Below are 7,112 nucleotides of genomic sequence, written 5' to 3' on the forward strand. Positions count from 1 at the left end.
TAATAAAAAACATCGAGAGAGATAAGCCATAAATAAAATATTTTAATAATAACATGATATATGAAGATGATGCTATATAGAGATAAAAAGGAATAATAAAAAGAAAAAAAACATAAAATATTTGTGAAACCTATTATTAAGTTGAAAAAAATGCATAACATATATAAAATCTAAAAAAAATAATCAATATTTAGTAAATAAATATTTTGGATTATTGATTATTAATTTTTAATAATATCATTTAGATTAATTTAGTATATAATTTAAAGTAATAAGAAATTCAAAATGAATAAATTAAATTTATTTAAATAAATAAAAAATCAATTATATATATATATATATATATATATATATATATATATATATATATATAATTATCCAAATATTTATTTAGATGTATAAGGATTTTTTATAATATTTTATATTTAATTTTTATTAAATTATAATATATGTTATGATATATAGTTGAGAAGAACCCTTAATCAAAATAATAAGATTAATGAATTAGTAACATCTTAACCACTTACTAAAATAAAAACTAACTCACTAAAATAAAAATGAATTGGTAACCTCTTAACCACGCACCAAAACTAAAATAAGATCCAACTTACCAAACTAAGAATGAATGGGTAACCTAAATATTTTGGATTATTGATTATTAATTTTTAATAACATAATTTAGATTAATTTAGTATATAATTTAAAGTAATAAGAAATTCAAAATGAATAAATTAAATTTATTTAAATAAATAAAAATTCAATTATATATATATATATATATATATAATTTCCCAAATATTTATTTAGATGTATAAGGATTTTTTTTATATTATTTTATATTTAATTTTTATTAAATTATAATATATGTTATGATATATAGTTGAGAAGAACTCTTAATCATATAGAACTAATAAGATTAATGAATTAGTAACATCTTAACCACTTACTAAAATAAAATCTAACTCTCTAAAATAAGAATGAATTGGTAGCCTCTTAACCACACACTAAACTAAAATAAGATTCAACCTATGAGAACAAATTACCTTTAGGATGAACCTTATATTTTGTCACATATATAGACGATTCATCCAAGAAGGTTTAGGTCTACCTTATGAAAAGATTAAGTGAAGTGTTTTATATATTTCAAAATTTTCATGTTGTTGTTGAAAGAAAGACTAACAAATTACTCAAGTGTTTGAGGATAGATAATGGTGGAGTGTATTACTCCAATGTATTTAAAAATTATTATAATATGTTTGGTATTAAACATGAGAAGATTCTCCTTGGTACTCCCCAATAGCATGGTATTGCAGAAAGGATGAATCGCATTGGAAAAGAATTTATGGGTAGCAAAAGTATGGAAAACTTGTTATCTCATCAATAACTCACCTTGTACAACCTTGTATTCCTCAAGAAGTTTGGACCGGTAAGAAAGTAAATTATTCTCACTCGAAATTTTATGGATGTGAAGCATTTATGCATATTCCCAAACAACATAGAACTAAATTATATGATAAATCAAGGAAATGTATTTCTTTGAGATATGTAGATGGTGAGTTTTGTTACCATCTATTTTATCTATTTAATCATAAAATGGTTAGAAGCATGGATGTAATAATTAATAAATTAGAGATATATAAAATGCCTGCAAGTGATATGGAGGTTAAGAAAATTATTGACATGTTTACAGGACAATAAGAAAATTTCTCGCCATTCTAAGAATTTGGGTGTAAAATCAAGAACATGATGAAAACAAATTGAAAATGATGGACAATGATAAGATGAAACTAATCGTAACCATTACAAGAGAGATTCAACTGGTAAAAACACCACCACAGTTGGTTTGCATGTCTATTAGGCCTCATAAACCCTTATAAAGGTATCCACCCTCAAATTATATTTTTATAACTGATGACGGTGAACCTTGTTGTTTTCAAGAAACTTGTGAAGCATAAACTAGCACAAAGTGGAAGAAAACAAGGAAGAAAAAAATGGGTTTTTTGTTGGAAAACATAAATTGGGATTTACTAAAGTTTCCAAAAGGAAGAAATTATCTACAAAACAAATGGGTATAAATGATTAAACATGAGGGTGGGGAGAAGAAGGAAAGATATAAAGCAAGGTTGGTGGTGAAGGGATTTGCCTAAAAAGAAGGTATTGACTTTACAAAAAAATCACTTATTATTGAAATGTCATCCATAAGAGTTGTCCTTAGGATGAAATTTATATGAAACATTTGGAAGGATTCAAAGTAAAAGGTAAATAAAAAATTGGATTTAAGGCCTCGTGGTTTATTATTTTCGACTTAGTCACCGGAGAATCCACAGTAAGAACCATTTTCTGCCAATGTTTCAAATCCCAACCAGGATCTATCATCAGGACAACTTGAATGCTTGATAGAAGAAGAGCTAATTTGAGGGTTTAAATAGTAATGAGGAGAGAAAAAAAGATGAATGTCCGCTCTCAATTTTTGAAAAATAATTTTTGATGAGAAGTCGGCTGTCTCTGATTAATTTAATTAATTAATTAATTATTTATTTTATTTTATTTATTTATTTTTTAATATTAATATTAATTAGTTACTTTTAATATGATAGTTATTATTAATATTAATTATATTAATAATATACTAATTAGTATTATAATAATTAATGATAATTAAAATTAATGATATTAAATTGATCAAAGTTAATGTTAAAAAGAATTAATTCTAGAAAATTGAATTAATATTTAATATTTATAAATGATTGATCAATAATATTTATTAATAGTGATATTAATTGAAATAATTATTATTATTATCATTAATTATAATTATTAATATAATAATTAGTAGTGATAATTATAATCATCATAATTAATGTTAAAAAATTATTAATCTAGGTATATTGTATTAATTTTTAATATTTATTATAATATATGTTGGTACAATTTTTATTTATTTATTTATTAATTTTTTAGAATAGGTTTTAGCTCAGTAAGGAAATTAATAAAGAAATAATTGCTAATTGAAAATATTATTGTTATTAATAATTATTATTTATTAATCTAATAGTTAATAATAATAATTAGAATTAATAATATTAATAATGAACATAACTAGAATTGATTAAATTAATCCTAGAATATTGTATTAAGAATAATATTGAAAATATTAATCCTAGCAAATTGTATTCAGAATTTAATATTTATTATTTATTTAATTATATATAATAAATATGTTAGTACAATGATATTTATATTTTTAATTAGAATAATTATCAAAATAATTTTGATAATTTGGGAGAAAAATTATAAGAGAAATGGGATAATATTAAAATTGGTTAAAATTATTATTTAAAAGTGTAAATATTAATAATAATAATTATTATATTAAAATAGATATTTTAATATTAAGAAATGAAGTAATTAATATGGGTAATTAATAAATAGATTAATTAATTAATGATAATTAGTATTGTAAACGTTTAATAGTGAATTAATTATTATTATTATTATTATTATTATTATTATTATTATTATTATTATTATACCGGTAGCGGGTTAATTTTTCTGATTAGGGGAAGCCAGCTTCCACTAATCTCCATACCATTGTCTCTGTTGAGATTATGCGGGTGTTTGATAATTTCAAGAGCTTCTCTGATCTTTCGCCTATGGTGTTGCTCTTCCTTAGCGATAATAGAGGCGCTTTCCAAGCAGACATGGTGCTTAGTTTTTGACGAGTGTTCTGCCAGGGCGGAAGTACGAGACCTTTCATTCTTAATATCAGCTCCATGTTCCTTGAGTCTGGTCTGCAGGGAGCGACCTGTTTCACCAATGTAGCTTTTCCCACATGAGCAATCAATTTTATAGACCCCTTTAAGTTGATGTCTATCAATATTATCCTTGACAGATCTCATACCTTGCCTAATCGTTCCAGGGGCTGAGAATTGCGTGCTTATGTTTTTCCTTCTTAGGATTTTCGCAATCTTATCTGTAACTCCATGAATGAAAGGTAGAAAAACCCTACCACCCTCAGGTTGATCTCGGGCCTTAGGTTCATGAGATAACATCCTTTTCTCGGCTTTCTGAATTGCTCTTTTAATCTCATTTTCTTTGTAGCCTATGCCTTTAAAGGTTGAGACTAAATTCTTCTTTTCTTCATCCAGATGATCAGCGTCAGAAATTCGAAGGGCCCTGATAGCAAGAGTGTTTATAACACCAAGTTTCTGGGCCGGATGATGGTGGGAATCAGTGTGAAGGTAGTTTTCTGTATGGGTTGACTTCCTGAAGACTTTGTGCCCTATGGAGCCATCCTATTTTCTCATTATGAGGATGTCTAAAAAAGGGATGCTCATGTTTCCTTCAAGCTCCATAGTGAATTTTATTTCTGAGGAGAAATAAAATGGTTCTTACTGTGGATTCTCCGGTGACTAAGTCGAAAATAAAACCTTGTCTACAAGTTGAAGAAGAGCCTTTATAGGCTGAAACAAACACCTTGCCAATGGTACAATAACATAACAGACAAGGGCATTCAAAATCAAAAGGAATATCAAATAAAAAACAAGAAGACTTGTTTTCATTGTTGAAAACTATGACATACGAAAAAGGATTGTTGGTTTTGGAAGAAGGAACATAATGAATAGAGGGAACAAAAATCAATCACCGTAAATAAAAAATATAGTAGCACAAATAAATGTGATACCATTATTGTAGCTTCTAAAAGTGATGTCTTATTTACTATTTTAGTAGAAGAATCTTGTTATATTCTTCCAACAATACCCTTGATTGGGTATTTGACTATGGGGCATCTCATCATGTGACCACATGCAAAAATAATTTTATTACATATGAAGCAAGTGAACATGGTAGAGTAAATTTAGGAAATAATCATTTTTGTAACATTGTTTGAGTGGGAGATGTTTGAATCTAGAAAAAGTATGGATAGGGTATCTTGCTAAAATAGGTTAGGCATGTCCTAAAGATTCTTATGAGTTTGATCTCTATGGGACGCTTTGATAATGGAGGTTTCTCCATAACCTTTGGGAAATGTGGCTAGAAATTTAGTAAAGGGTCATTGGTCATGGCTAAATGATTTAGTACATGAACCTTGTATATAATGAGAGAAATAATATTGATGTTAGATGCAATTTCTATTGAAAAAGAAGGAAACTTAGTGGAGTTATGGCATAAGCACTTGGGTTGCATGACTGAAAATGACCTAAAAGTTCTTGTTGTAAAAATCTAATTCCAAGTTTCAAATCCTATGAATTTTTTTATTTTAACCATGGTGGATTGTTAAATCATTGGAGTGATCTAGGATATGCCCTAGATCAAATCTTTCAGTTGCCACTATAGTGTATATCCGATCTACCTGTAAGAAAAATATATTAGGAACATATGACTTGGAAAGAACTAAGTTGTGTCATAATGAGCACAAATAGAGTAACTCTCTAGGGCCACCTATTCTGATAGCCTCATCACAACATGATGAACCACAATTTTTTTTTCGAAATGTCTATGCAACCAATACTTATGTGATGGATCCCAAAACCAATTCTATACACAAAAATAATTGCACAACTCTAAATTCTGAAATCATTGCAAAATGTTTGAAATCCTATGAACTTGATCTTTGTGAGCATTGTATTTATGGTAGGAAACAACAAGTTTCTTTTATTAGAGGTGGACATGAAAGGAAAACAAATTTATTAGAATTAATACACTCTGATGTGTTTGGGCCAATGAATGTTAAGTATTTAGGAGAAACCTCATATTTTGTCACATCTATAGATGATTCATTTAGGAAGGTTTAGGCCTACCTTATGAAAAGTGAAAGTGAATTGTTTGATATATTTCAAAAATTTCATTTCGTTGTTGAAAGAAAGACTATCAAATTACTCAAGTGTTTGAGTATAGATAATGGTGGCATGTATTTCTCCAATGTATTAAAAATTATTGTAATAGGTTTGGCATTAAACTTGAGAAGATTGTCCCTGGTACTCCCCAATAGTAGTGTACTACAGAAAGGATGAATCACACTATCATGGAGAAGGTGTGGTGTATGATGTCAAATTTTACATTGGAAAAGCATTTATGGGTAGAAGAAGGAAAATTTGTTATCTCATCAATCTCTCACCATATATAACCCTAGATGGTGGTATTCCTAAATAAGTTTGAACCGGTAAGAAGGTAAATGATTCTCACATGAAAAGTTTTAGGTGTGAAGGATTTATGCATATTCCCAAATAGCATAGAACTAAATTATATGATAAATCAAGGAAATGTTTTTTTATGTTTTATATGTGGATGGTGAGTTTTTTTACCATTTATGGGATCTAGTTTATCATAAAATTGTTATAAGCATGGATGTAATAGTTAATGAAATAGAGATGTATAAAATGCTTGCAAGTGATATGGAGGTTAAGAAAATTCTTTACATGTTTACAAGACAACAAGAAAATATCTCACCATTGCTATAATTTGGGTGAAAAATCAAGAACATGATGGAAAACAAAGGGAAAATAATGGAAAATGATAAGAATAAACTAGATGCAACCATTACAAGAGATGCAATAAAAAAAAAACACCACCACAGTTTGTTTGCATGCCTACTAGGCCTCATAAGCACTCATAAAGGTATCCACCCTCAAATTATATTTTTAGAACTGTTGAAGGTGGACCTTCTTGTTTTTAGGAAGCTTGTGAAGTAGAAACTAGCACAAAGTGGAAGAAAACAATGAAGGGAAAAAAGGACTCTCTATTAGAAAACAAGAGTTGGGAGTTACTAAAGTTTCCAAAAGGAAGATATTCCCTAGAAAACAAATTGGTATACATTATTAAACACGAGGGTGATGAGAAGAAGGAAAGATATAAAGAAAGGTTGGTGGAGAAGGGATTTTACTAAAAATAAGGTATTGACTTTACAAACAAAAAATCACATATTATTAAAATGTCATCCATAAGAGGTATCCTTGGTCTTGCCACAACTTTAGACTTGGAATTTGAACAATTAGATATGAAGAAAAATTTCCTTTATGGATAATTGAAGGAAGAAATTTATATGAAACATCTAGAAGGATTCAAGGTAAAAGGTAAATAAAATCTTGTCTACACATTGAAGAAGAGGCTTT

Source organism: Pinus tabuliformis, chromosome 3_1 (genome assembly GCF_031772625.1).
Source record: "Pinus tabuliformis cultivar Carrire ecotype Pingquan chromosome 3_1, CPIR1, whole genome shotgun sequence".
Lineage (NCBI taxonomy): Eukaryota > Viridiplantae > Streptophyta > Pinopsida > Pinales > Pinaceae > Pinus > Pinus tabuliformis.